General features: G+C 50.8%; 1 pseudogene; it reads right to left on the minus strand.

Moving 5' to 3' along the window:
* Window positions 1-2,771: 2,771 nt before the first annotated feature.
* LOC123114867 (L-type lectin-domain containing receptor kinase IX.1-like) lies at window positions 2,772-4,989 on the minus strand (annotated as a pseudogene).
* Between the last annotated feature and the right edge of the window lie 3,986 nt (window positions 4,990-8,975).

The following is an 8,975-nucleotide window of genomic DNA, read 5'->3' on the forward strand; positions in this document are numbered from 1 at the left end:
CCTTCATGGGCCGGCCCATTTTGGATTCCCTCCTTCGCCCCCGCTCGCTCGGGACGTCCTAATATGTCGAGCGGCAAAAAAAGAAACGCACATATGGATCGAACTCCAGACCTCCCGATGGATTCTAGCGTGCATAGCCAGCCAAGCTAGCATCCTACAACGGTTTTAGTGCAACGCTAGTCTAAAAGTAGACAGCGGCAAATCATTTTTTTGCAAATTTTTTTTTTGTAATATACGTTGAACAATTTTTAAAATACAGTGAACTTTTTTGTAAGAAAACATTGAAAAAATTTCAAATACACAAATGAAACATTTTGTGGTATGCATTGAACAATTGTTTAATGTATGATGAACAAATTTTAAGTACACAATGAACATTTTTTAATATACGTTGAACAATTTCATAATATACGATGAATTGTAATACATGATGAACATTTTTATAAATTCAAAGGTGAACTATTTCATAAATATATGATGAACATTTTCTTAATACGACCAAACAAAAAAAAACAGACTAGAAACGTGGTACCGTTATATTTACTATACAAAAACCATAAAAGCAGAAAATTAATCACAACCATAAGTTGTCCCGGTTGGCTAGCTGCACTTGAACAAAAGCCGTGGGTCTAGAGTTCGACTACTGCGGCAGGCACATAATTTTTTGGATCATTAAAGGAATGAAAAAGAAGAAGTAAAACGGGCCTGGCCCATGAAGGGAAGGGGGGGGGGGGGGGTGCGCCCGTTTGGGAATCAGCCTATAACGGGCGCTTTTGGGCCCCAAATTTTTGTAGGCCCAATATATTTATCAAAAACAAAATCTGTTCGGCTCGGCTGCTGCCGTCCGCGATGCGAGCCAGCCGCCAGGCCGCTGCTCATGAATCTCGCGATCGCTGCTTGATCTTTTCTAGTCGGTTGTCCAGGGATCGATACACCTCTTAATAAAAAAACTGAATCGGGACGGGAGATACATCGATGGCAAAACAGCGATCGCATCGCCGGCGGCCGTCGCTACTCGGCCGCTTCGGCTACTTCCTAGTGCGGTAGTGCCTACAGGAGGATCTGGCCGGCCCTGCTGCTGTCTAGTGCGATCGGTAGACGATTCGGCGACAATCCTCACGGCCGCTCCTCGATTGAAAACGGGACCGTCCGATCGATCAGCGATCACGACAGTTCCATCCTCCGGATGCTCTCACCGTCTCACGGTTTCCATCCTTCAGGTGAGGTGCTTCACGGCTTCAAAACAGGTAGCGTGCTGCTGGCAAGTCCTCATTTCTAATTAACTTTGGTGCCTACTTTTAATTACTAATTTTCTAATAAACTTTTAGCATGGATCGCTAGAGATCGGTTCGTGCCTTTTCGGTTAAAGATCACAGTATAGCAGTTTAATTGGACAGAACATGAGATTAGATGAGTCCGAATTGGATAGCAGCAATAATCAATTTTAGCGCGAATTGTTTGGAGGGGAAGTCTACTCTTTTTAATGGATTCGGCACGTGCCATTTCTTTTCCTCCGAGACGACCCGCAATTTTTATTTTTACTCCCCTTATATCTGCTTTTTTAGTTAATTCAATGGCTTTTTTCATTGTCTTTCGGAATGAAAAGGTTCTTCTAATTATCAAATATTGACGCATAATCTCCAAATAAAGATCACAATATAGCAGTTTAATTGGACAGAACACGAGACTAGATGAGTTAGACGGTTCGTCTAGTTATCAAATATTGACGCGTAATCTTCAAATAATATTCGTTGCCCAATTATTATTTAAGACATTAAATTACATACATTATAAATTTTATCTGCGAGACATAATTGCTCGTTAGTTCATTTTTTCCAGTGAGATAAGGCCCAGTTTTTTAGTTTCTCACAGGGCAAAATTCTAGTGAAATAGGGCATGTTTTTTAGTTTCGCACAGGGCCTCGGATTTTGCCGGTCCGGCCCTGCTAGCTGTTGATAGGAATAAGCGAGGACTTATGATAATTAACATGTCTCCCTCTGTAAAGAACTATACGATCTTATATTTCTTTGCAGAGGAAGTAGGCCAGTAGATTGAGAGAAAGTCAAGAGGAGTCCTAAAGTCAGGAGCTGTTGATCATCTTCTTGCATACTCAAAAGTGTGTTATCTGTGTACTGAACAATTGGGAAGTCAGTGTCATGGCATGGAATGGGAAAACAAATATCTCCTCACTGGAGCAAATCATTCACAACAGTTTGAGGAAGATCGGTAGCCAATATAAAGATCATGGGGGATATCAGATCTTCTTGTCGAATACCATGATGGCAAAATAAATTGTTTTCCTGGAACAACTTCCAGCAACATAGAGAAAGCACCTGAAGATAGAAGCTCCCTGAAACTTGATCTCCAACGTACATTAAACCCTTTAAATTCCATGATCTCAAGGATGCCATCATGCTCAATATCAAAAACTTCCTCAAAATTCAATTTAACAATTATAATTGGTTTCTTGGAAGCAAGGCACTGATGCAAATATTGAAGTGACCATGCAATGCAGTCTTGTATTGTCCTGCACCTCAAAACCAGTGCGTCCGAGATTCGAGAACTTTGTACACAAAATTGCGAACGCAGGGTCATCTCCGTATGCGAAGAATCCCTTCTAATTTAGCAAATAAATTAACTGGGCAAACATAAGCATGCAACTACGACAAGAAAAAATTGTATGTGTGTTGCATCTCCTTACCACACCTAATTAAGCTTGCGCCCCTCAACAAATGATTAAAATAAAGTCTGTCTAGCAGAACAAGAAGAAGCTAATTAAGCATTTCGTTGTTCAGTGGAGCCGAGGCACAACGTGTCAGTCCTGAGTTCTGATTAGGCGAAAGCAAAAATGGAGGAGAAATGCTTCGAGAGACAACCGACGACATCTTCAATAGGAGGTTCGGCAATGGAGCCTCGAACCTCAAGGCATTGATGGCCTGCCTTATGGACGGCCTTAGGCTCGAGTAATGACATGTACACAAGAGCCCGACCACCATCACACGTTCCATTTCTTCAACGTCGAACTCCCCATTTAGCTGCTGGTCTACCGCGTCAAGAATCCTTCCTTGGTCATACAACTCTGACACCCGTTGCGCCAAGTGGATCACGGTGTCATCCGGCAAAACCACAACGGGTCTACGACCAGTGGAGATCTCGAGTAGGACTACACCAAAGCTGTAGATGTCTGACTCGATGCTCGCCCTGCCTACGCGCATGCACTCTGGGTCCATGTACCCTGTGGTGCCGGCAAGCTCCGTTGTGTGTGATCCTTGGCTATGGTTGACGAGCCTAGCGAGTCCGAAATCACCAAGCTTAGCGTTGAAGGACGCGCCCAGCATCACATTGCTTGGTTTGATGTCCCTATGCAATACACATTGCTCCCATTCTTGATGGAGATACAGAAGTGCATAACCAATCCCAAGCACAATTTCATGTCTGCAAAAGAACCCATTAGAATAATAATGCGTACCAAATATTTCCATTTTAGATGATGTAAACACAACTTATGTACAAATTGATACATACTTGTTTCTCTAATCCTTGATTGTCTATAACTATTGTAAATAAATAAATGGACAATTGATGGAATTACACGGTATTGAGAGTCGTAGAAATGAAATGGACAATCTCTAGATACTTACCTCGTGGGCCATGATAACTTGTTGTCTATGACTATGTTGTAAAGATGTGCGGTAAGGCTACCATTGGGCATTAGCTCATAGACCAGGAGAAGCTCGCCACGACCATGACACCATCCAATGAGTTGTACAAGGTTACGATGCCTGAGACGACTTATGATGCTCACCTCAGAGACGTACTCTTTCCTCCCCTGTTTCGAACTTTTGGACACTCTCTTTATCGCCACATCAAGACTTAGGTCCTTTATGTGTCCTCTGTATACCGAACCGAAACCTCCTTCCCCCAGCTTGTCGCGATTTGCAAAGTTGTTGGTGGCGATTACCAGCTCACGGTAAGAAAATCGTTTGGGCCCGGTCCCTTACCTGACTGAACTCCTCTTTCATTTCCTCGTCGCTGAAGAAGTTCTCTTGCTCCATCTTCTCAGTTCTTTCTTTTAGCCAGCGCCGATAGTGCCACACTGAGATGATCAGAGAAAAGATGGAACCGACAACCGTGGACACTGCGATTATCAGCTTCATTTTGCGGCGCTTTGAGCTGGGCGCAGACACAAATCCTGAATGCACGGAAACACATGCATTGGGAAAATTCAGACGCAATATCAGTTTTATGATACATGTAAGGGGTGAGAGTGAGATATTGTACCTGCGGGTGAAGTGCTGGTGTTTTCGGACGGCTCTGGAGGTGAAGGGCTGCGGATTTCGATCGGTTCCATGCTGAATTTACTGTAGCAACTGTACGACCTCACACTACCAGCTGAGCTGTTAGTGAGGTTGCTCATTACTTCCATAAGTTGACTCGGCGCAGTCATATGATGTCAAGTCTCTGGTGCACTGCATCAGCCCGTACATCTCTAGCGAGGTGCCACGGGAGTCCGTATGCAGGCTGCCGTTCGTACCTCAGCAACGAGCCGGAGGCCTTAGGAATGAGCCGGCTCATCAGCTTCCACCGCGTCTCGTTCATGCCGACCATGTCTTGATGATCGTGCCGCTTAGACTCTCCGAAGGCCAAAGAGGCGTCGGCTACGGAGAAGAAAGACTCGTTTGAGTATCGTAAGACGCACGCATCGTACATGGCCCCAGCCCTCCATGTGTCCTGGCACTGCTCGCTCTGAAAAGAGAGTGCTGCCTCCAAACATCTCTCGCGCATAGTCCAGTTATAGTTGATGTAGCACATGACAAGGCCGTATACCTTGTCCGGCGGAGCACCGAAGTTATCGTAGAAGAAGCCGCCGTTGCCGATGGCGCCAGTGCGGAGGTTCAGGACGAGCTTGGCAATATTTGCGAGACGCTGGTCTAAGCTGCTGGTGCTGGTGTTGATGGTCGTATAATCTTGGCAGTAAATGTAGGGCATATAAGCCTCGGCTAGGCTGCGGGCACGGTGAGCGCGTGTGTGCGCGTGGTGGCCGTGTCGGGCTCGAACCAGGTGTGCGTGCGTGTAGGCGTATGTGTGTGCGGGTCAGCGCGTGTGTGCGCGAGGCTGCACGTCTCTGAGCGAGGTTTAGGGGGAGTGGACCGCGTCGGGCGCTGCATGGCCGCGGCGATCGCGTGCGGGCGCGATCGGAGCGCGCGAGCCGGTGCACGCGGGACGTGGCGAGTGGCCGGTGGGTGCGTTTGAGCGCGGCCCGGGATGTCGGAGCTCGCGGGTATAAGGTCCACACCACCCCTGTGTAATCGCTGAGGAGGACGAGTTCGTGCTCGTGGTGAATAACAGAAAGTCCCGTACGTGCGGGGGGCGTTTGTGCGCCGGCAATCCTTCTGTGTTCTTCCTCCTCCACTCCGGTCGTGTCTCCGGTGATCGTCGTGCTCCGGTGGTTCCGGTTTTGGCAACAACATTTGGTATCAGAGCCTCACGGCTCGGGGCTGTGGCGCGGCGAGTCCGTGGTGAGCACGGAGACGGGCGCGGCTGTGGCTCGCTGTGACGCCGTTCGTGCGGTGGATGAAGAGGCGCGGCGACGACACACGGCATGGCGGCGGCATGGAGGCGTGGCGCTGCGGGTGAGGCCGCAGCGGTGCGTGGCGAATGAGGCGCGGCGGCGAGTCGGGCGTGGCTGGTGCGTGTATGGGCGCGCACCGGACGTGTCGGGCACGCCGGGACCGCGGGTGCGGACCACGTCGAGGCGCTGGACCTGGTGCGCAGATCGCGTACGTGCGCGACGGGAGCGCGGGCCGGGAGCGCGGGCCGGGAGCGCGGGGACGTGGGGTGTGGCACGCAGACGCGGCGCGGCGGCGCATGGAGCTGTGGGCTTCGGCAGCGGCAGCGGGCGATGGTGGTTACAACGACGACGGCACGGCGGAGCAGGCGCTGCTGGAGGACGTCGACGTCGGGGACTACGGCCTCCTCTGAGCCTCGGCTTAGGGGGAGAAATGTAGGGCATATAAGCCTCGGCTAGGCTGCGGGCACGGCGAGCGCGTGTGTGCGCGTGGTGGCCGTGTCGGGCTCGAACCAGGTGTGCGTGCGTGTAGGCGTGTGTGTGTGCGAGTCAGCGCGTGTGTGCGCGAGGCTGCACGTCTCTGAGCGAGGTTTAGGGGGAGTGGACCGCGTCGGGCGCTGCATGGCCGCGGCGATCGCGTGCGGGCACGATCGGAGCGCACGAGCCGATGCACGCGGGACGTGGCGAGTGGCAGGTGGGTGCGTTTGAGCGCGGCCCGGGATGTCGGAGCTCGCGGGTATAAGGTCTACACCACCCCTGTGTAATCACTGAGGAGGACGAGTTCGTGCTCGTGGTGAATAACAGAAAGTCCCGTACGTGCGGGGGGGGGCGTTTGTGCGCCGGCAATCCTTCTGTGTTCTTCCTCCTCCACTCCGGTCGTGTCTCCGGTGATCGTCGTGCTCCGATGGTTCCGGTTTTGGCCTGTTAGACATAATCTTGACATGCATAAGTTTGTTAGCGGGGCCATACATGATTGTTGGTTACTAGCTTGGTCAAGTCGTGTGTGCCTGTTAGAGAGCTTTCAGTAGAAGATAAGGCCAGTGATTAGTGCATCCAGGTTGTTACGTGAGGTGAGTGCATGGTGGTTGTTGCCGTGCATGTAGCTAGTGTTGGGGAACGTAGCAGAAATTTAAAATTTTCCTACGTGTCACCAAGATCTATCTATGGAGAAACCAGCAACGAGGGGAAGGAGAGTGCATCTACATACCCTTGTAGATCGCTAAGTGGAAGCGTTCAAGAGAACGGGGTTGAAGGAGTCGTACTCGTCGTGATCCAAATCACCGGAGATCCTAGTGCCGAACAGACGGCACCTCCGTGTTCAACACACGTACAGCCCGGTGACGTCTCCCACGCCTTGATCCATCAAGGAGAGAGGGAAAGGTTGAGGAAGACTCCGTCCAGCAGTAGCACAACGGCGTGCTGGTGGTGGAGGAGCGTGGCAATCCTGCAGGGCTTCGCCAAGCACTGCGGGAGAGGAGAAGGGAGAGAGGTAGGGCTGCGCCAAGAGGGAGAGAAACTCATGTGTTGGGCAGCCCCTAGACCTCAACTATTTATAGGGGAAGGGGAGGGGGCTGCGCCCCCTCTAAGGTTCCCTCCCCAAGGGTGGCGGCAGCCCCCAGATCCCATCTGGGTGGCGCCCAGAGGGGGAGAGAGGGGAGGCGCACCTGGGGTGGGCCTTAGGGCCCATCTACCCTAGGGTTTGCCCCCTCCCACTCTTCCATGCGCCTTGGGCCTTGTGGGGGGGGGCGCACCAGCCCACCTGGGGCTGGTCCCCTCCCACACTTAGCCCATGCAGCCCTCCGGGGATGGTGGCCCCACTTGGTGGACCCCCGGGACCCTCCCGGTGGTCCCGGTACGTTACCGATAAAACCCGAAACTTTTCCGATGACCAAAACAGGACTTTTCATATATAAATCTTTACCTCCGGACCATTCCGGAACTCCTCGTGACGTCCGGGATCTCATCCGGGACTCCGAACAACATTCGGAAACCACATACAAATTTCCTTTATAACCCTAGCATCACCGAACCTTAAGTGTGTAGACCCTACGGGTTCGGGAACCATGCAGACATGACCGAGACGTTCTCCGGTCAATAACCAACAGTGGGATCTGGATACCCATGTTGGCTCCCACATGTTCCACGATGATCTCATCGGATGAACCACGATGTCAAGGACTCAATCGATCCCGTATACAATTCCCTTTGTCTAACGGTATTGTACTTGCCCGAGATTCGATCGTTGGTATCCCGATACCTTGTTCAATCTCGTTACCGGCAAGTCTCTTTACTCGTTCCGTAACACATCATCATGTGCTCAACCCCTTGGTCACATTGTGCACATTATGATGATGTCCTACCGAGTGGGCCCAGAGATACCTCTCCGTTTACACGGAGTGACAAATCCCAGTCTCGATTTGTGCCAACCCAACAGACACTTTCGAAGATACCTGTAGTGCACCTTTATAGTCACCCAGTTACATTGTGACGTTTGGTACACCCAAAGCATTCCTATGGTATCCGAAAGTTGCACAATCTCATGGTCTAAGGAAATGATACTTGACATTAGAAAAGCTTTAGCATACGAACTACGATCTTTGTGCTAGGCTTAGGATTGGGTCTTGTCCATCACATCATTCTCCTAATGATGTGATCCCGTTATCAACGACATCCAATGTCCATGGTCAGGAAACCGTAACCATCTATTGATCAACGAGCTAGTCAATTAGAGGCTTACTAGGGACATGATGTTGTCTATGTACCCACACATGTATCTGAGTTTCCTATCAATACAATTATAGCATGGATAATAAACGATTATCATGAACAAGGAAATATAATAATAATAACTAATTTATTATTGCCTCTAGGGCATATTTCCAACAGCTAGCTCACTGCGTGTGTGTGCGTGGAGTTAGTGCCCGGTGGGGTGGGAGGGTCGTGTGTGCGCCCATGTATAAATACCCATGTACTGGTCAAACGGAGGCGCCAGTATGAGCCGTGAGTAGCCATGTAGCCACTGTGAGAAAGAAAAGGATTGGGGTGTTTGTGTGCCCGTGGCGGTGTTCGTGCGCCGGCCGGAAAATCTTGTGTCTGTTGTTCTTTTTCTTTCACCTCCGTTTGAGTGAGAGGAGAGGTAGCTAGAGGGCTGCGGTTCCAACAATTGGTATCATGAGCTGGTTCATCTTGGGTGTCGTCCCCTTGCCGGAGGCGTGCCGGCGGTGGCGGAGTTCACCGGCGGCTGCGCGATGCTCCGGGCCGTGTGTCGGTCTATGGAGGTGCGCGGCGCGGCGAGGAGGTCGCGGTGGCTGCGGCGACACGGTGAGGAGGTCGTGGAGGACCTGTGTGGTGGCGGCTTCAACGACACACAACGGCATGGAGGTGCTGCGCTGCGGTTGAGGCCGCA

The sequence above is a fragment of the Triticum aestivum genome, chromosome 5B (assembly GCF_018294505.1).
Source record: "Triticum aestivum cultivar Chinese Spring chromosome 5B, IWGSC CS RefSeq v2.1, whole genome shotgun sequence".
NCBI lineage: Eukaryota > Viridiplantae > Streptophyta > Magnoliopsida > Poales > Poaceae > Triticum > Triticum aestivum.